This window comes from Oryctolagus cuniculus, chromosome 13 (genome assembly GCF_964237555.1).
Source record: "Oryctolagus cuniculus chromosome 13, mOryCun1.1, whole genome shotgun sequence".
NCBI classification, from domain to species: Eukaryota; Metazoa; Chordata; class Mammalia; order Lagomorpha; family Leporidae; genus Oryctolagus; species Oryctolagus cuniculus.
The window spans coordinates 77,763,036-77,784,883 of NC_091444.1; the positions used below are offsets into that span (position 1 = coordinate 77,763,036).

The 21,848-nt window shown below is 49.7% G+C and overlaps 1 protein-coding gene across 4 annotated transcripts in view; it reads left to right on the plus strand.

The window, feature by feature from the left end:
• Positions 1-21,848, plus strand: part of LOC100350534 (6-phosphofructo-2-kinase/fructose-2,6-bisphosphatase 3) — a 96,993-nt gene that overhangs the window by 839 nt on the left and 74,306 nt on the right. The gene's annotated exons all lie outside the window — the stretch shown is intronic.

Consider the following 21,848-nt stretch of genomic DNA (forward strand, 5'->3'; position numbering starts at 1 on the left):
CCCCCGCCTGGGCTCCCCCAACCCTAACCCTGGTTCTGATCCTGCCTCGGACCAAGCAGAGGAATGAGGGCGGCACTGTGGGGATGGGTGGGAGTGGAGGGGGTGGTCGGGGCACGGAAATAGCGGAGCGCTGCCTGGGGGAGGGGGGGTTGGACCTGACCCTGCAGTGCGCGCCCACACTCCTGCAGGCGCCTTTGGCCTGTCTGCCATGTCTCCTGCCCGCATCCCCGCGGTTCACCAAGACCTCTGCAGCAGGTGCGTCAGGAGTGCCTGAGAGGCCTGGATAGGCCTGCGGCTCCCCCAGTCCCCACCTCCCCATCCCTGAGGGTCGCTGTGTCCCATTTTACAGACAGGGTGGCAGAGGCCTGGGGACTCCAAAGCTTAGAGTCCAGGGAGAGAAGTGGAAGCTGCTGAAGTGAGGAACTCGATGTTAGGTTCAAACTGGAGCTGTCCGACTCCTGCATTTTCTGTTTGTGTTGGGAGCGACCCGTTGTCGATCAACACCCAGGACTCTGCCTTGGGTACATTGCTGGGAGGGGAAGCTTGGCCTCCCCAGGTCCTGGGGTATGGATCCCTCTCTGCTCCCTCCACCGTGTTCCTTGCGTTTCTTCCCTGTAACTCAGAGTGGTTGTCGGGTTAAGGCTCCCTGTGCTGGGAGGCCTTACGAGCTTTTGGTCCTAAACAGAGGGTACAAGTTGCTGTCATGACTTCTGGCTGGAAAGGGAGCTGGCTGACATTCTCTGCCTTTGGGGGATGTGAGATGGGGGGGGTGGTGCAGAGAGTGGCTAGAAAGAAGGTGACATCAGTCTGGTCCTCGGTCAGCGGGTGTCCCCGTCCTCAGTACCTCCATCACCCCCTGTATACTGTGGCCACCTTGCCTGCGTGAGCCATCTCGACACCGAGTCCTCACCCTGCAGTGCGGGCAGTGATTGTGTCTGCCTGTGTCCTTGTGGCAAACTCCCAGAAGGTAAAGACATCTCTGTACTGGCCAATGCAATGAGGCGTTAAATAACTGGGCAGCTAAATGGTTGTTTCTTTTGCACATGAAGATTGTGCTGCATGATAGGGCATTTCAGTGCATTATTAGTTTATACAGTACGAAGATTTGCAAATTGGCAACCAGCCGAAGCTTTGGCTTTGTTGTTGTCGTCTTAATCTTTCTGCATGAAGAGGAAAGTATTTTCTTTGCAATCTGTGGATGCTATGTCCTGAAGGCCCCAGGGCATGAGAAACACTTCTTGCTTGCAGTGGGCGCTGTCTGAGTCTTCAGGAAGCTTTGCTGTGAGCCAGTGCATGGAGTCTGGCAAGGTTGAGGTCTAAGGCAGAACTTTCCCGTTTGATTGAGTTGTGAGCTCTTATTCAGAGGTTAAGTCAAGTCGGAGAGGATTACAGTGAGCCAGGGCATGGCGCAGGGCATGATGCCCCATCCGTGGGAGCTGCCTGGAGGTGACAGGGTCCACCTGTGAGGGGCACAGCACCCTGTGCTTCACTGCTCAGAGAAGAGGAGATAGCAGTGTACGTATGCTTCTGTGTTTTTTGAATTTTGAACCATCTGGATGCATCAACTCTTTGAAAACTAATTTAAAAAATAGGAAATGAAAAGACTTTGCAGCCCTCCTCTAAAAGTCAAGTGAAGCCAGATGCAGGAGGCTTCTTCCATGGTCTAGAAGCCTGGGCAGGATGGCTGCTAGTTCCCCTCCCAGTGCTGTGTTTCTGTCTTGACGAGTGTGAGACTTTCAGATGAGCTCTGCCAGGAAGCGTGTGGCACTTGAGTAACGGGCAAATTGAGAAGAATTTAGTAAAAGAGCTGCTACAAAGATTTCTATACAAAGGGTGTAGAAACACCAGAAGGGACAACGCTGAACCCCGGGCAAAATGTCAAGAGGCAGAGCTGGGAAGTGCTGCCTGACAAGAGCTGCGGTTTCCTTTGGGGGGGTGCATGCAGCTTGCAGCCCGAGGAGAGGAAACTGGAAGAAACAACACCCACACCTTGCTCTCCCTTCCCTCTGGTCTCCTGGCATTGGCAGCCAGAGGGCCAGGAGCCTGATGCTGTTGTCTGTACACATCAGCCTGCTGGGATACAACATCAGGTGCCTTTACTCTTGGGTGGAGATTGGATCTGATAGGAAAACAGAGAATCAGCCAAAGATCTTTGGTGCTGGTCCTGTGCCTTGCATATGAGTAGCATGTGAGAAGAATTCACTTGATAGCTGCTGGATCTTTTTGGGAACAGCTGAGTGACTGACTATATGCCATGTCCTCCATTCATTCTCCAGACTGAGCATTTGCTGTGTGTCAGCACATGCTGGGTACTAGGTGGACAGACCCACCCAGAAGACAGACCCCAGAAGGCGGGGTCCCTTCTCTGGAGCTCAGCTCCTGTACTCTCCAACAATAGCCAGGAAGGGGAGTCAGACCGGACACAGAGCAGTGATGGCCTCAACTGAAGACACTGGACTTTGGATTGAGAGACACATGGCCCTGGCCATCTTGCTGGACTGTCAACAGGCTGTGGTTGGGTTGATGTTGTGGTGGTGGTTAGAACTGAGCCACAGTGGGACCTAGACCTGGCTCGCCATCCAAACATGGACCTCATGGGATGGTACGTGTTAGGTGGTTAGTTGTGTGTGGAATGAATGAAGGTGGCCGGACCCGAGCCATGTCCCCCGTGCTCAGGGTGAGGCTCAAGCAGCAGGTGACAGTGTCTTTCTGGGCCCTGGGCAGTAGAAAGATGATGCAAGTGTTGCATTCAGTGCTCACATCTCTTCCTAGTTGATCTCCCGGGTGACTGTGGCAGCAGTTGGGGGAATGGTTGCCTCCTTGGCCCCAGCTACCTGGAAGAAGTAGGTCAGAGAAGTCAGTTTTGAGAGAAGGAGAAGTTAATGCCGTAACATAAGAGATAAAAGAACTTCCTTAGAACAAAACTGATTGGTGGAGGTTGTGATTAAATCTGGGGGTGGCTGTGGAGGGAGTTTTTCTGCAAGCACTTGACTCATTCAGCGCAGGGGAGGTGATGACGTGGGTGTGGCTCTGCTTGCAGCCTGGGGTCTTGGCTGAGTTCTTGCGCTCCAGTGCCCTGCAAAAATGGTGTTCAGGGTACCTGTGCATGTCCCCACCTTCGGAAGGCACAAGGAGCAGCAGCTGTGAGTTTCAATAATAAATTACAGAAAGAAGCAAAATTAACTTTTTTTTATTTATTTTTTATTTTTTGACAGGCAGAGTGGACAGTGAGAGAGAGAGACAGAGAGAAAGGTCTTCCTTTGCCGTTGGTTCACCCTCCAATGGCCACCGCGGTCGGCGCGCTGTGGCCGGCGCACCGCACTGATCCGATGGCAGGAGCCAGGAGCCAGGTGCTTTTCCTGGTCTCCCATGGGGTGCAGGGCCCAAGCACCTGGGCCATTCTCCACTGCACTCCCTGGCCACAGCAGAGGGCTGGCCTGGAAGAGGGGCAACCGGGACAGAATCCGGCGCCCTGACCGGGACTAGAACCCGGTGTGCCGGCGCCGCGAGGCAGAGGATTAGCCTAGTGAGCCGCGGCGCCGGCCGCAAAATTAACTTTTACAAATTTTTAAATTTATTTTCATTTTATTTGAAGACAGGGAGACAGAGGGTGAGAGAGATGAGGCAGAATGAGAGAGCAAGTTCCTGTTTGCTGGTTCACTCGCCAAACGCTTGCCACAGCCAAGGGTTGGCCAGACCGAAGCTGGGAGCCTAGAACTCCATCAGGGTCCCCTCTATGGGTGGCAGGGACCTAACTGCTCGAGCCATCACCTACTGACTCCAGGATGCTGGAGTCGGGATCAGAAGTGGAGCTGGGGCCTGAACCCAGACACTCCGAGGAGATGCATTTTAACTTCTGCATCAAATATCCACCCTACAAAACTCAAATTTATTGGGCACCTTCTGAGTGCTGGAAACCATGCAAAGTGCTTTTACACGTGTCGGTCTCCTCTCACAACAGCCGGCTGAGATACCTGGCATTGTTTCCAGTTGAAAGATAAAGGGAGTGAGGCTTAGAGCACTCCAGTAACTTGCCCAAGGTTCCTCAGCAGATCCCTGATGAACAGGGCTGGGGCTTAGACCTCTGCATTCTGCCTTTCCAGCAGCGACCCAAGGCTGTGATACGACATGATTCAACACATGTCAGGCAGAAACATTTCTACAAAGTCTGCCAGTGAGGCCAACGCTGTGGCGTAATGGGTAAAGCTGCTGCCTGCAGTGCCGGCATTCTATATGGGCGCCAGTTCGAGTCCCAGCTGTTCCACTTCTGATCCAGCTCTGGGCTATTGCCTGAGAAAGCAGTAGAAGATGGCTCAAGTGTTTGGGCCCCTGCACCTGCGTGGAAAACCCGGAAGAAGCACCTGGCTCCTGGCTTTGAATCAGCACAGCTCCAACCATTGTGGTCATCTGGGGAGTGAATCAGCGGATGGAAGACCTCTCTCTCTCTCTCTCTCTCTCTCTCTCTGTGCCACTGTTTCTCTGTAACTCTGCCTTTCAAATGAACAAATAAAATCTTTTTTAAAAAAAGTCTGCCAGCAACTTCTTTCACATCAGGGACAAGGAGAGAGAGAGATTCAGGTGCCTGTATCTGCCGATGCGGAGAGGTGTGTGCAGACAGAAGCCGAGGAAAATCACTGAGATTCTGTCTTGCTTCAGGAGGCAGGGTGAAGGGGTCCCAGTGACAGAGCTGACGGAAGCTGAGTCCATAAGCTTTGGATGGATGTCCCGGGGAGAGAATGAGGCCATCCAGATGTCAAGGCCGTGCTACATGATGCACTAATCGGTCTTCTGCTGGGCACGGGGCTTCCATGATGCTGATAGGACATGAGAGCAAAACAAGTTACATCATCTCAAGGGTTGTGGCCCTTCTGGAATTCCTATAGATCAGCTGCTTGCGGCAGGAACTCAATGGCCAGCATTTTATGGACCCCAAACTGGGACCCCTCTCCCTCCCCCTGCCCCCCCAGGAAGCAAAGAGCAGATTATGAAAAGACAGACTCAAAGAGGGCGTCGGGTTCTTTATAGACTCTTTTTAAAAAAGTGTTTATTTATTTATTTGAAAGGCAGAGTTACAGAGAGAGAGGCAGTGCAAGAGAGAGGCCTTCCATCCACTGGTTTACTCCCCAGATGGCCATAACGGCTGGAGGTGCGCTGATCCGAAGCCAGGAGCCAGGAGCCAGGAGCCTCCTCTGTCTCCCACACGAGTGCAGGGGCCCAAGGACTTGGGCCTTCCTCCACTGCCATGGCAGAGAACTGGATCAGAAGTGGGGCAGCCAAGACTCAAACCGGCACCCACATGGGATGGCCAGTGTCACAGGTGGCCTTACCCACTATGCCACAGTGCCAGCCCCTCGTTATAGACTCTTTCATCCCTCTATTGAGCTGTAGTGCTGTGCCAGGACCTCAGTAGGTTGGGTTCTGGGGTCTCTCTATTCCCCCTTGGTGACTTTGAGCCTGCTAGGTGGGAGCTGGGCTCCCTGGTCATTTCAGAGACTATCTCTGACACGGAGTGCTAAGTGCTTCTGCAGGAGGAGGGACAAGGAGTGACGTCAGCTTTGGGAGGGCACCCGCCAGCCAGACTGAGCCAGCTCCCTCTCTCTGATCAGAGGCTGTTTGGCTCCAGGATTCCCTCTACAGTTTATCACTCAGATTTCCTGCTGACAATGTCTTTTGTCCCTTAGCTGTGCTCCCCTTTTTTTTATTTTAATTTTTTTTTTGACAGGCAAAGTGGACAGTGAGAGAGACAGAGAGAAAGGTCTTCATTTGCCATTGGTTCACCCTCCAATGGCCGCTGCAGCCAGTGCTCTGTGGCCAGCTCACCGCGCTGATCTGATGGCAGGAGCCAGGTACTTATCCTGGTCTCCCATGGGGTGCAGGGCCCAAGCACTTCGGCCATCCTCCACTGCACTCCCGGGCCACAGCAGAGAGCTGGCCTGGAAGAGGGGCAACCGGGACAGAATCTGGCGCCCCGACCAGACTAGAATCTGGTGTGCCGGCGCCGCAAGGCAGAGGATTAGCCTAGTGAGCTGCAGCACCGGCCAGCTGTGCCCTTTTAATATTTGGTTTTTACTTCTTTATGATGCATTTTTCCCTAGTTCAGGAGTGTTCCTAAGTGTCTGACATTGGCCAATTGGGACTTCTGCTGCATATGCTGTTTCACCTGTTACTTCTCCACCTTCCCAGGTGCATACCATGCTTTATGCTACATCGAGTACGTACACACGCAAACACACACACACACACACACACGGAGAGAGAGAGAAAGAGAGAGCGAGCGAGTGAGAGATCACACTCACACATGCATGCAAGCAAGCTTCGGATCATTCTTGGGTCTCTTTCTAAGTCTACTTTATGTGCATAGCAGCTCTTGTCTCCTATTTTGGGTTTATCACTTGTTTGTCCTCGGAATGCTTCCTCCACGTGAATTTTGTGAACTCTTTAAGTTAGGAGCCCTGGTGGTAGCCAGTGTTTTGTAAATTCTTGTACTTGGTTAATCTGTGAAAAATCCCAGTTTTAAAAAAAGGATTTATTTATTTATTTGAAAGTCAGAGTTACACAGAGAGAGAAGAGGCAGCGAGAGAGAGAGAGAGAGAGAGAGAGAGAGAGAGAGAGAGGTCTTCCATCCTCTGATTTATTCCCCAGTTGGCCACAACGGGCAGAGCTGTGCTGATCTGAAGCCAGGAGCCAGGAGCTTCCTCCAGGTCTCCCACATGGGTGCAGGGGCCCAAGGACTTGCGCCATCTTCTACTGCTTTCCCAGGCCATAGCAGAGAGCTGGATCAGAAGTAGAGCAGCCCATATGGGATGCCGACACTTCAGGTGGCGGCTTTATCCACTGCGCCACAGCGCCAGCCCCAAAATTCCATTTTCTTTTTGGGTGGGTAGTTGCAGAGCCAAATTAAGATTGTTAGAAGCCCCGAACACTAAACAGGTGATGCATATCTCCCCACAATGTGTAATTTTAAATAAAGACACTACCACATCATCAATGCAAGGAATACCTGTACACTGCCAATTTTTACTTTTGTCACTATTTTGGTATTCTTTGGAAAGAAATAATGGCATCCTAAAACAACAATAAAACCTAGTACTGCAAGCATGAGCGTAGTCTGCATGGTTAATTCAGGCTGGGGCTGGGGTGGGGTCATTTGGGGGGTTTCTTCTTATAGAAAGCTAAGAATACTAACTGCTCCTAAGTCCTCAGGAATTATAGATTAAAAAGATTTTTACTTATTTGTAAGGTAGAGGACAGAGAGAATCAGACAGACAGAGGGAGAAAGAGATCTTTCATCCCCAAATGGCTGCAAAAGCCAGGACCAGGCCATGCTGGAGCCAGGAGCCAGGAACTCCATATGGATCTCTCACATGGGTTCCAGAGGCTCAAGCACTTGGGCCATCTTCCGCTGCTTTCCCAGATGCATCAGCAGGGAGTGAGATTAGAAGTGGAGCAGCCAGGACTCGAACTAGTGCTCCTATGGGATGCCGGGGGTTGCAGGCCCAGCGGCTTAAGCTGCTCTGCCACCACCCGGGCCCCAGGAATGGTAGATTTTGCAGATTCCCATGCATGCATCACACTCCTTTATCCCTGCTGTGAACTCTGAGTCTGTCCTTTACCTTCGCAGCCCACTGGGAGTTCCCCGGGGCGTGACCTGTGTCTTCCTGTCTGTCCTAGGACTAGCACAGAGATGACATCCTTCCTATGGATGTCTGCCCCCGACGCCCCTGGAGGCTGGAAGCCCAGTCACACAGTGTCTTCCTGTCCTTCCCAGTATCTCTGTGGAGATGAACCTGGATAAAATGAATGTGGGAGAGAAGGCATAAAAGTCACAGGAGAAGCACAGAAAAGCAGGGGGAGGGGCCTGGACAGTGGGGAGGAGTGGGAAGTGAGGCTGCATTCCCCTCCCTGCTCCCTACACCCTTGCCTGCTGTCCTGTAGGATTTGTAGTCTGACGTTACGTGGGATTCAGGATTTTTTTTCCAACACAGGGGCCCCTGGGTGATGTAGAGACCGCTGTCTGATTCCACAGCCTGCAGTCGTGTTCACAGATCAGTCAGCCTGTAGGTATGCACTAGTCATTGGTGGCCAGGGCACGGTTCTGGAAGCATCCGGGGAGTGCCGGGACGCACCTCTTTGGAGGAAGCGAATGTGTACGTAGATGCCATGGTATTAGGGCGACAACAGTGACCTGGGAGCTAGGAAACCAGGTCCCGACAGGTCCTCCGTGGCAGGCACAGGCTGCCTGATCTCACGGAAGCCATTTAAGATCACTGACCTCTGTTTACCCATTCGCTCAGTGAGCTGAAGTTCCCTCCAGCTCAGATTCTGAGATTGATGCTTCCCGGTTGCTTGGACTTGTGTACACAGAGCCTCCTGCCTCCCAAGCTTTACTGCTAAGTCAGCTGCAGGAGGCAAAGGGATTTTTTCCCCAAAGTTTAAAAATTTACTTGTAAGGCAGAGCATCAGAGAGAGAGAGAGAGAGAGAGAGAGAGAGACGCAACAGCCTGGACTGGGCCATTTTGATGTCAGGAGCCAGGAACTGCATCTGGGTGTCCCACATGGTTGGCAGGGGCCCAAGCATTTGGGCCATCTTCTGCTGCCTTCCCAGGCACACTGGCAGATTGCTGGATCAGAAGCAGAGCAGCTGGGACTTGAGCCAGCCCTCCAGTATGGGATGCCACTGTGTCAAGTGCCAGCTAACCCCCTTGTTCCTCATTGGAATTCCGTCTGTACCTTTGTCGTGGGCACCCTGACCTGGCATCTGCCTGCATCTCCAGCCAAGTTCTCAGACAAGTGGCCCATGCAGAGAACTGTGACTCCGTGTTCTTTGGTCTCTGTGCTCCGTCAGCTTTGAGTCAGACTGCAGAGTATGTGAAAAGGATGCCAGTGCCGGGATCCAGGCTTCGCGGCTGCAGGCCTCCCCTTTATCTCGCTGAGCCAGCCTGGAACACTGTGTCTCAGATGTCAGGCTGACCTAATCACAGACAGGACGTTCCTTCAGGTGGCTCCAGGGCAAAGGCTCCTCTGATCACCTCCCCGGAATCTGCATCCTCTACCTGCAGGTCCTTGCTGCTGTGCTCCCGGACAGAATGACCATGCAGGGTCACAGGCGGTAGAGGAAGGATTGAATTCACTCATTTCAGAAGTTGCACGTCCTGGTGTGTGTGTATGTGTGTGTGTGTGTGTGAATACATTCAGTTGTAGCTAGTGTGGAAAATGCAGAAGACAATGGTGCATATTGTCATGGCCTAGAGGTCTAGGCCCATGGTTTCCTCCTGGGTGATGAGGGCAGTGGCGGGTCAACAGTGAGAAGGCACAAAGGACAAGCAGCTTTGGTTTGCCCCTTCCAGTACCCCCAAAACGTGTGCAGCTCCTGGACAGAGCAAGGGGGCCTGGCTCCACAAGGATGTCCCAAGCCCTGGGAAGGGCAGCCACGGGACATGTGAAGAGAAGAAGGGTGTGGTTGTTCAGCCACTTCCCCGAGCAGCCTCTCTAGATGTTGCTACAGACGAGATCCTGAAATGACAGTGTGGCAGACACCTGTCCCCCATCTGTGTTTGTGTGTGTGTATTTTTTAATTTATTTATCTATTTATTTGAAAGAGTTACACAGAGGGAGAGGAGAGGCAGAGAGAGAGAGACAGAGATGTCTTCCATCCAATGGTTCACTCCCCAATTGGTCATTAGCTGTGCCGATCCAAAGCCAGGAGCTAGGAGCTTCCTGCGGGTTTCCCACGTGGGTGCTAGGGCCAAAGCACTTGAGCCATCCTCCACTGCTTTCCCAGACCATAGCAGAGAGCTGGATGCGAAGTGGAGCAGCCGGGTCCCGAACCAGCACTCACATGGGATGCTGGCGCTTCAGGCCAGGGCGTTAACCCACTGCACCATAGCACTGGCCCCGTGTGTGTGTGTGTGTGTGTGTGTGTGTGTCCCTTTTTTATTATTTTATTTTCATTTTTTATAAGATTTTTATTTATTTATTTGACAGGTAGAGTTACAGACAGTGAGAGAGACAGAGAGAAAGGTCTTCCTTCCGTTGATTCACCTCCCAAATGGCCGCTGTGGCCAGCGTGCTGTGCGGATCCGAAGCCAGGAGCCAGGTGCTTCCTCCTGGTCTCCCAAGCGGGTGCAGGACCTAAGCACTTGGGCCATCCTCCACTGCTTTCCCGGGCCACAGCAGAGAGCTGGACTGGAAGAGGAGCAACCGGGACTAGAATCGGCGCCCATATGGGATGCCAATGCCACGGGTGGAGGATTAACCTAGTGAGCCACGGTGCTGGCCCCTTATTTTTCATTTGGTAGGCAGAGTTAGGGGGCGGCGGCGGGGTGGGGGGGGCAGAAACACAGAGAGAAATATCTTCCATCCACAGATTCACTCCCCAGATGACTGCAATGGCCAGGGCTTGCTAGGCTGAAGCCAGCAGCCTGAAACTCCATCTGGTCTCTCATGCTGTTTTGGCCACTTGTGTGTTAACAGCCACTTGTGCTCCTGCCCTCGGCCACATGAGTAGTTAGTAGGTTTTTTCAGAGGTGGTGGGTCCCTTGCTTTGGCTCTCCTGTCCGATGTGCAGGGACACTGAGGGCTGCTGGTGCTCTTACGAGACACCTGAGCCCTGTCCTAGGGTGGAACTGGTTTGGTGCTTGGATTGTCTGCTTGAGATGCTGACCTCTGGTGGCTGTGTTCTGCAAACCTCCTAGAGCTGCTTGTGCCATCCTGGAGGCCTGTCCAGCCACACTTGTGAGACAAAGGTCTAGTCAGTCAGTGGGTGGGGGACAGGAAGTTGGGGAGGTCCCCAGAAAGCATAGACTTAGAAACAGGAAGAGGGAGAAAGTTCTGGGCTGGGGAAACGCTGGCCCTTAGCATGGTGGCTGTGTGATGGTGGGGGCAGCCATGCTTACTTGGAGCCATGAGGACAGAGGCATGGTTTCTCTGTAGGACTGAATCAGACTTCCGTGGCTCTTGTTCCTGGCCACACATTTAGAATTAACTGGGGAGCTTATAGGGCCGGCATTGTTGGGTAGTGGGCGAAGCCTCTGCCTGCAGTGCTGGCATCCCATATGGGCGCCAGGTTGTGTCCCAGTTGCTCCTTTTTCGATTGAGCTCTCTGCTACGGCCTGGGAAAGCAGTGGAGGATGGCCCAAGTCCTTGAGCCCCTGCATCCACATGGGAGACTAGGAAGAAGCACCTGGCTCCTGGCTTCAGATCGGCGCAGCTCTGGCTGTTGTCACCATTTGGGGAGTGAATCAGCAGATGAAAGACCTCTCTCTTTGTCTCTCCCTCTCTTTGTAATTCTACCTCTCAAATAAATAAATAAATCTTAAGGAAAAAAGAGAATTATCTGGGGATCTTTAAAATTGATGCCAGGGTGGACATTGTGGTGTAGTGGGTTAAGCCTCTGATTGGGACACACTCTTGTATAGCAGAGTGCCTGGGATGGGGTCCTTCTGATTCCAGTGCAGTTCCCTGCTAATGCACCTGGGAGCAGCAGCTAAGGGCTCAAGTACTTGGGCTCCTACTATCCACACGGGAAACAGGACGGAGTTCCTGGCGCTTGGCTCTAGCCTGACTCAGCCCTGTATGTATGCATTTGGGGAGAGAGCCAGCAGATGGAGAGCGCTCTTTCTCTCTGTCTCTTTATCTTACTCTGACTTTTCAAATAAATAAATAACTCTTTTTTTTAAAAATGTCCCAGAAATTCTTATTTAAAAGTGCTGGCTTGATGCTTGCACAGAACGTTTCGTGAAACAATGCTTACAGTACATTCTGATACTTTCTTGTCTGTTTCCATTCCAGTGAAAAAATTTCTGGTCATGTTCCAGTAAATTGATTTCGAGGCCACTAATGGGCTGTAACCCACAGTTTTGAAACTACTGTTCTGTGGGTTGGATCAATTTGTACTGTGTTGGCTGGTGAGCTGTGTGCCTGACTTCCCCAGGCTGCCCTGCAGCTCGGGTTCTGGGTGTGCGTTAGGTCCTGCAGCAAGGTCTGGGTGGTCCTCCTTGGGGGCTTCAGTGCCCAGCCCTGTGGTGGAGGTGTCCGATCCTCTCTGGGGCTTCCTGAGCCGGGCAGCCGTGGGAAGAGCTGTGGATCTGACCGAGAGCGTGGGAGGTACCATAATAATCAGCCATCTGCAAGGGCCGGGTTCCTCTGGAACATTCACAAGAGGAACGCTTTGGGCACACTGATAAAGTGGGGGATATAGATCCAGGACAGAAAAGTTAGTAAAAGAAGGAGAGACATGACAGGAAGCCAGGTGGGCTGCCCTTTCCTGTTGGGGATGACGTAATCCTGATGTCACGGAAGTCACTTCCATCAGCCCTTCAGTCATTTGGCAAATATGTGCTGAGTGCCTACACATATGTGCCGGGTGCAGATGTAAGTGCTGAAGACACAGCAGTGAACTCAGCAGGCAAAAACCCTGCCTCTGGAGCTTACATTCTACTGGGGGTGGGGGTGGGGGTGGGAACAGACAAGCAAGTGAACAGAGTGTGCCCAAGGAAGCAGGAAAGAGGAGGGGAGGCATGATGGGGTGGGGATGGCCACTGGCAGGTGCCCAGGTCTGGGGCAAAGGCTCTGAACCTGAATAGGCTGAGTGGTGGCAGAACCAGTGCAGCTGCAGTGGAGTGCATGTGGGAGCTGGTGGCTGTGGACTGTGAATGGTATGAGCCGGTTGCATAGGTCCTCGTCAGCCATGGTAAGGCCTTTGTTTCCTAGAGTGAGATGCAAAGCCCTTGGAGGGCTTTCGGGAGGGTGGCATGAATTGACTTGATGGCATAAGGCCCATTTCTGGTAGGCAGTGGTTCTGTGGAGATTGTGAGGTGATGGAGATGAAGTGGGGACCAGGTAGGAGGCTCTGGACATAATGCAGGTGAGTGGAGATGCTGGCTTAGATCTGGCCTGGATGGCAGAATGTGCTGGAGGTGGCTAGATTCTGAATATATTCAGGAGATAGAAATGGCAGAATTTGTTGATGGCTTAGACGTGGGGTGACAGAGTTCGTGAATCACGGGTAACTCCTACAGCCGCCTTCTCTCTGACCTGTGGAGCTGCTGAGAGCACTGATTTTTTTTTAAGCAGCTGCACAAATCAGTCACAGCCATGGGGTGTGACGAGCCGAGTCAAGCCTGTGTCTGCAATGAAGTGGTGCCCCTGACTTCCCTGAGCAGTTGTTCAGCGAGCAGCCTTCCAGAAAGATCCACCATGCTCTGGGCCAGTCACCATCCACACAACGAATTTCTAGAGCAATTATCTGTGTGGTTTACTATGGTCACTTAGTATGGTATCTTCCAGGCTGGGAGGAAAAGCATTTACGAGGTTTTCCATATTCCTGGTGTTTCTGTGTAGGTAGCACCCAATTGCCGACTGAATTTCTGTCCTTTCCTCCATTGCATTAACTTGAGAAGGGCTCCTTGTGGTGGGGGAGGCAGCTCCAGGAAGGTTTCCTGAACTAACTCAGCCCAGCCACCTGCCAACTTAGCCTCCAGTTGTGTGACCAGAGTATCCCAGTGACCACCTAGTCCAGGCAAGCCAGGAGGGTTGGCCACACCTACCTTTGGCCTTTGGCCACAGGCCTGATGACAGCTAGAAAGCTTCATCTCAGAGAAATAGGTTTGAAAACCTCATTCATGGGGCTGGTGCTGTGGTGCAGTGGGTTAAAGCCCTGGCCTGAAGTGCCAGCATCCCATATGGGCGGTGGATCTAGTCCCTGCCGCTCCTCTTCAGATCTAGCTCTCTGCTATGGCCTGGGAAAGCAGTAGAAGATGGCCCAAGTCCTTAGGCCCCTGCACCCCCGTGGGAGACCTGGAAGAAGCTCCTGGCTCCTGGCTTCGGATCGACACAGCTCCGGCCATTGTGGCCATCTGGGGAGTGAACCAGTGGATGGAAGACCTCTCTCTGTCTCTACCTCTCTCTCTAAATCTTTCAAATAAATAAAATAAATAAAAGCCCCTCATTCATGTTTGAATGACATAGGAAAGATTCCAAGTTAATTTTATGGCCCTGAGCTCCAGACTTGAAACTATGAGATATTTCTTTTTTAAAGATTTAATTTATTTATTTGAAAGGCAGAGTGACAGAGAGGGAGGGAGGGAGGGAGAGAGAGAGAGAGAGAGAGAGAGAAAGGGAGAGGGAGAGATTGAGCTTCCATCTGCTGATTTACTCTCCGGGCTGGGCCATGCTGAAGCCAGGAACCAGGAACTTCATCCAGGTCTCCCATGTGGGCGCAGGGGCTGAAGCACTCAGGCCATCTTCTGCTGCTTTACCAGGCACAATAGCAGGGAGCTGGGTTGGAAGCAGAGCAGCCAGGAGTCCAACAGGTGCTCATATGGGATGCAGGCATCCAAGATGATGGCTTAACTCCCTGTACACTGCTGGCCTTGGAAGATGTTGTTCAGAGCAATTTTGATAAACAGACTTGCTGGAAAGTTAAAAATTTTATCACCAACTTGTTGCCTCATAATAACAGCAAAGGAATGAACGTGCAGATTTCCTGCTGTCTTTGTGAAGACAACTAAAGCTTGAAATTCATTCCTTTATAATAGAAGTGAGTCTCCCAAGAGCCCTGTTAGCTGTGGTCTCATCATTTCCGATGGCCTAGCTAGAAATGGAGAATGACTGTTCAAATCCCAGATCATCGAAAAGCTATTTCATTTAAAGTCATTTGAATGAAGGAAAAAGCCAAGTTGTCAGGACTGCTTACTGGAAATTGACTTCTTAGCCTTCTAAAGCTTCTGAAGATCCATGTTGGAGTGCATGCCCGTCAGTAACTCATGGTGTAACAGTAAGCCATATCCATGTTATGGAAGAGCCAACTTTACTGAACAAAGGAGCCAGCTCTTCGGTTCTCTGTGGCTGTGTTCTTTTCTCTGGCTTCTGTTAGAAAGAACTGAATGGCTAAGATGTTTGAAAACTCCGCCAGTGTGAAAGGTAAGGAAATAAGGAAACTTAGCTTCATCTCTGATCAGGAAAATGCAGATGAAGACCAGGAGAGACACGTTCTACCCGTGTTTGGCTGGCAGAAGTGAAGTCTGGTAGTTTCACATGTTGGAGAGGATGTGGATCAGAGAGGTCCCTGACACATTGCTGGTAGGACTGTAAATCACTTTAAGTGCCTTGGAGACAATAAATCTTGTAAAGCCTCAAAGCAGTACCACCATTCCTAGGTGCGTCACTGAGAGACACGGGTGTTCATAGGTAGCATTCATAGCAGCACTCCAGTAGAAGAACCTTTGTGGGCAGGTGTTTGGCCTAGCTGTTAAGACACTGCTTGGGATGTCTGCATCCCAGAGTGCCTGGGTTCACGTCCTGGCTCTGCTGCAATTTCAGCTTCCTGCTCATGTGCACCCTGGAAGGTAGCAGGTCATGTGGCAAGTCTTTGGTCCCTGTCACCCACATGGGAGATTCAGACTGAGTTTCCAGCTCCTGGTTTCAGCCTGATCTAGCTCTAGCTGTGTGCAGACATTTGGGGAGTGAACTGTCAGTGGGTGATTTCTCTCTCTCCCCCACCCCAATCAGTCAATCAATCCCACCAAACCTTTAAACAACCCAAATGCCCTTTGACTTGAAAATAAATAATTCTTGTTGTCGTCACACAAGGCAGTATCATACGGCAGTCTAGATGAGCTACACTCAAGTAGAGTTGCCCTGAACATGACAGTCTGTCAGAATGCACTTGGAGTTTGTGTAATATTAGTTTCCTGGTTTTAAGGAATGCTCTGTGGTAGGAGAGCATCCTTGAGTTTAGGTAACCTACATTGAAGTATGAAGGAGAATGTAGCAAGTTTTACCTTCAAGTGATTCAGCCAAAAAAAAATTATAGATAACCTTTAATTTAGAAAATGATGTTTGTGGCCAGCATTATGGCGTAGTGGGCTAAGCCTCTGCCTGTGGCATCAGCATCCCCTATGGGTGCCAGTTCACGTTCCAGCTGCTCCTCTTTCGATCCAGCTCACTGCTATGGCCTGGGAAGGCAGTGGAAGACGGCCCAAGTCCTTGGGCCCCTGCGCCTGTGTGGGAGACCTGGAAGAAGCTCCTGGCTCCTGGCTTTGGATTGGCTCAGCTCCAGCCATTGCAGCTATTTGGGGAGTGGACCAGCAGATGGAAGACCTCTCTATCTATCCCTCTCTGTAACTGTATCTCTCAAATAAATAAATATAATCTTAAAAATAATAATAAAAGAAAATGGTGTTTGTACTACTGTATAGTGTAGCAACTTATTCATTTATTTTATTGTTTAAGGAGAATATCTGTGAGATAACTCCTAAGCTTTTTTTTTTAAAAAGATTTTTTATTTATTTATTTGACAGGCAGAGTTACAGACAGTGAGAGAGAGAAACAGAGAGAAAGGTCTTCCTTCTGTTGGTTCACTCCCCAAATGGCCACAACAGCCTGAGCTGCCCCAATCCGAAGCCGGGAGCCAGGCATCTCTTCCTGGTCTCCCATGTGGGTGCAGGGGCCCAAGGACTTGGGCCATCTTCTACTGCTTTCCCAGGCCACAGCAGAGAGCTGGACTGGAATAGTAGCTACCGGGACTAGAACCTGGCGCTATGGTGCCAGCCCCAACTCCTAAGCTTTTTAGACAGTTTTTTGTCTGTAAGATCTATGAGGCACAGGCTTGGATCTTTTCTTTTTATTTATTTATTTTAAAAGATTAACTAAATGAAAGAGAGAGCGAGTGAGAGAGAGAGACAGACAGACAGAACGATCTTCTGTCTGCTTGTTCACTCCCTACATGGCCACAAGGCTAGGGCTGGGCCAGGCTGAGGCCAGGATCCAGGAGCCTCTTCCGGGTCTTCCATGTGAGTGCAAGGGCCCAGGGACCTAGGCGGTTTTCTGCTGTTTTCCCTGGCATATTAGTAGAGAGCTGGATCAGAAGTGAAACAGCTAGGACTCAAACGGGCGCCCATATGGGATGCCAGTGCTGCAGGCTGTGGCTTTAACTTGCTGTGCCACAGAGCCAGCTCTCTCTCTCTCTCTCTCTCTCTCTTTCTCTCTCTCTCTCTCAGATTTATTTATTTGTTTGAAAGGCAAAGTTAGAGAGAGCAAGAGCAAGATCTTCCATCCGCTGGTTCACTCCCAGTATGGCTGCAATGGCTGGAGCTGGACCAGCCTGAAGCCAGGAGCCAGGAACTTCAGGAACTTCTTCCCCGTCTCCCACATGGGTGCTGGGGCCCAAGCCCTTGAGCCATCCTCCACTGCTTTCCCAGGTGCATTAGCAGGGAGTTGGATCAGAAGTGGAGCAGCTGGGACATGGACCAGTGCCTATATGGGATGCTGGTGCTGCAGGCAGTAGCTTTATCCACTATTCCACAGTGCCTGCCCATGTGTAGTACAACAATTTAAAAATAGCTAACATACATAAAGAGAACGGTACAGAAATTGTGGTAAAACATTAGCAGTTGGTGCATCTGGGCAAGGCTATATGGAAGTTTTTGGTACTACTAGATGTTTTCAGTAAGTTTGAAACTGTGTCAATATAAGAAAGAAATGACAGGTGCGGGGTCACCTCTCCAGCCTCATGGCCCGGCCGTGTGCTTTGAGTCATTCTGCTTCGTCCTTCTCTGTATGAAACACAGCAGCCTCAGGCCTCCAGGCCTTTGAAAGTCCAAGCAGGATGGGTGACCGGGAGGTACTGCTGAGGCTGGGGCCCCCTCCCATCTTCTCTGCCACCAGTTTAGTGGCAGTGGCAGCAGTGGCCCTTGAGCTGAGGAGCTGCCTGGTGACACAGGGTGGACCTCAGAGCAGGGGAGCACGTGCTGGGCAGGTAGGAGACACCCGGCTCCCAGTGCTGTCATGTTGCCGTGTGCCAGGCGGCTCTGCCCAGGCACTTCACCTCTCTCCGGGCCTTACTTCTCTCATCGGGAAAGTGGGAGTTTCTGCATTGTTTCTTCCAGTCTTACATTCTGTGATTCTGTTGATTCTTGTTCATGTCTCATCCTGTTATGATAGGCTGCTTCTTTTTTTTTTTTAAGACAAAGTGTATGAATTATTTAAGTAGGAGCCTTTTTTTTTTTTTTAAAGATTTACTTATTTGAAAGTCAGATTTACACACAGAGAGAAGGAGAGGCAGCGGGGAGAGAAAGAGAGAGAGAGAGAGAGAGAGAGAGAGAGAGAGATGTCTTTCATCTGCTGGTTCACTCCCCGGTTGGCTGCAATGGCCAGAGCTGCGCTGATCCGAAGCCAGAAGCCTGGAGCTTCTTCCAGGTCTCCCATGTGGGGCCCAAGGACTTGGGCCATCTTCCACTGCTCTCCCAGGCCATAGCAGACAGCTGGATCAGAAGTGGAGTAGCTGGGACTTGAACTGGGGCTCATATGGGATGCTGGTACTGCAGGCGGCGGCCTTACCCACTATGCCACAGCACTGGCCAGGATGATGGACTTCTTAAATGTGCATTGGATTTGTAGCCCCCAGAGGGCTACGGTTGTGATTCTGAGGTTCTTAGGTGTGATATATACAATATTTTTACTTATCTCAGTGTGTATTATAAAGGTATTTACAAAATTAATTTTAATTAATTCCCTTCTTATCCTTCCTTGAACGTTTGTGTCTGAGAAGAGCATTTGCAGGTGTCGACTTGAGTAAATATGACAGGCCAATCTCCTAGACAAAGGAGACTGTCTATCTCGACTTTTTTCTGGGGACAATGCATCTTACATTTTTGATGATTTAAAAAGTGGTTCAAAGAAAGGCCCAAGTCACTCTTTTTTTTGTTGTCATCAGCTTACATTTTAATTTTTTTTAAACCTAAAGTATAACATGTATGTGGTAAGTGTATACATCTCGATCAGTTTTTTATGTATGTATGTATCCATGTACCCAACACTCAGATGTCACTACAGAGTATTTCCAGTACTCCAGAAGGCTCCTTCCACTCAAGACTTCCCAGCAGTAACCACTATTCTGCCTTTTATCACTATACTTTTGTTTGCTCTTTAAGTTCTTATAGGTGAGATGGGAGCATACATTACGTACCTTTCAGCACAGCTTCTTTTGCTCAGCATTCTCTGACACTTATCCATGCTGTCTTTAGAAGTATTTCGTTCATTTTCCTTGCTGTCTAATACTCCATTATGTGAACAGACTACGATGTATTGATTTGAGGTTATTCTGGTTTGCAGTAATTATGACTAGAGCTTCTGTAAAGAGATATATATATATATATATAAATTTTTTTTACCTGTCTTTTCGTGCGGAATAGCACTCCTGTGGAATTGCTGGCTCATACTGTAGATGGAGATTTAGCTTCTGAGTCACCACCATTACTTTGGAGGATTTTCTCCTTTGTAAATTAAAGGTTGTGTTCTGTCTTTGATCTAGAGGAAAGATATTATTTCCAAGATTTCTTAGGAAATGAGTATCTTTTGAGGATGTTTTCCCTTACATCTTCCTTACTCAGTCTGTGCTCTGGAAACATATTCTTTATACTTCTTACCCTTTTATTGCATGCACTTCCCAGCTCTGTGTTTTAGCACATCAGCTCCCTCCTGAATGACTGCTCATATCACTCAGGCCAAGCTCAAATCACAGATTGCCTCAAGGTCATGGAGTTACAGGTAATTGTGGTTCTGCTGTTATAACACATCTGTTCCATCTCCCCAGCTCGAGTGTAAGCTCCCTAGACAGTGCCTCTACTATGCAGCCCAGTGTCTACTAGAGGAGTAATTATAACCTGAGCTAATTAGTTAATAGGAATTTAAATACTTGAGTGCACATAAGAGACCCCAAGAGTGTCATTCTTTGAGGTTATTTAGCTCTTTATTATTGGTAAAACTTTTTTAGAAAAAGATTTATTTATTTATTTGAAAGGCAGAGTGATAGAGAGGAGGGGAGAGAAAGGAGAGCTCTTTCATCTGCTGGTTCACTCCTCAAATGGCTGCAACAGCAGAGACTGGGCCAGGCTGAAACCAGGAGCCTGGAGCTCTCTCCAGGTCTACTATGTGAGTGGCAGGGTCCCAAATACTGGGACCATCTTCTACTGCTTTCCTAGGCACACTAGCAAGGAGCTAGATAGGAAGTGGGACAGCCAGGACTCGAATGGGCACTCCCAGATGGGATGCTGGCATTATAAGCAGCAGTTTAACCTGCTGCACCACAATGCTGACCCCTCTTGATAAAAATTTAAAAGTGCTTCCTGCTAGTGCACACCCAGGGAGGCAGCAGATGATGGCTCCAGTACTTGGGTTCCTGCCACCCTTGTGGGACACCCAGTTGGACTCAACCTGGGTTTCCCACATTAGTAGCAGGGACCCAGGTACCTGAGCCATTACCTGCTGCCTCCCAGGGTGTGCACTAACCAGAGCTGGATTGTGGGCACAGTCAGGATTCAGACCCAGGCGCTCCTGACATGAGATGTGGCATCCCACGTGGTGTTTTAACAACTGGGCCACACGCCCACCACAACACCTGGGTTTAGAGCTCCATCTGTCACAGCCTTGTCCTTTACCTTCATACGCACTTTGTGTGTCTGTCAACACAGACAGAATCACTTTGACTTCTGTGTTTATGACTTAAATACAATTTTCTGGTCCACTGAAGAGTAGTCATATATCTCTGGAAAGCAAATGTGTGTGAAGACAATCAGGCCCTCTTGCCTGGGGGAGCTTTTCCTTTCTATTACAAAATAACTTTCTATTACAAAATCAGCCCTTAGAGAAGCTTTAAGAGTGCCACCGTGAATATGTAGCCTGGATTCACCGTAACATATCATCATGTTCGTTTCTTCTGCATATATGTTTTATACATATATATGTATATTACAGTTATAAACATCATGATACGTTATCCCTAAGTACCTAAGCCTAAGAACAAGAACATTCTTTTAAATTACAACACAGTTCTCATGCTCGTTAGAAATTAAACCTGCTACAAGACTGTTATCTAATTACCGGTCCATAATTCAGTTTCCCCTATTGTGTCAATATCTTCATAGCTTTTTTGTTTTATAATATAGGGTCCAATCAAGGGTCACAGTTGTCTCATCTCTCTAGCACTTTTTAAGGTAGAATTTCCCAGACTTATTTAATAATATTTTAAACATTTTTAAATTTATGTGGAAGGCAGAGAGATGGGGTGGGGGGAGAGACAGACAGACAGACGAGCAGATGTCTTCCATCCGTGGTTCACTCTGCAAATGCCCACTGACAGCCAGGGTTAGCTCAGGTCAAAGCCAGGAATGAGGACCTCCATTTGGGTCTCCTATGAGGATGACAGGTGTCAAAACACTTGAGCTGTCATCTGCTGCCTCCCAGGGTGCGCCTCAGCAGGAAGCTGGATCAATAGCAGAGCCAGGACTTGAACTCAGGCACTCATATGGGATGCGGTCATCCCTAGAGGCATCGGAACTGCTGTGCCTAATGCCCACCCCAGTCTTGTTATATTAATGAAATATTTAATGACGTACTTTTTTTTATGGTCCAGGTGCTATTTTGCAAAATTGCCTCTCAGCTTGGAATTGCCTGATGCTTTCCGTATTATGACACTCGTGTTAATTGTTTTTGGCAGGAAAGTGGATATATGCTCTGGTTGTCATTACTTCAGCAGAGTGTGGGGAGGTGTGTGTGTGTCCATTTAATGCTGATGTTTACCGTTTAACTCTGGTCATTTTGGGGCTCGTTTGTAAAGGTAACTTCTCTCATTTGTAATTAAAAACTGAGGTGTGCATCTGACCTAGTGGCTATGATGCTGCTTTGGATCCCTGTGCATCCCAACGTTGTACAGCTGATATTCAAATTCTGGCTCCGTTATTCATTCTTTTTTTTTTTTTTTTAAGATTTATTTATTTGAAAGACAGGGTTACAGAGAGAGGTAGAGACAGAGAGAGATATCTTCCATCCACTGGTTCACTCCCCAGATG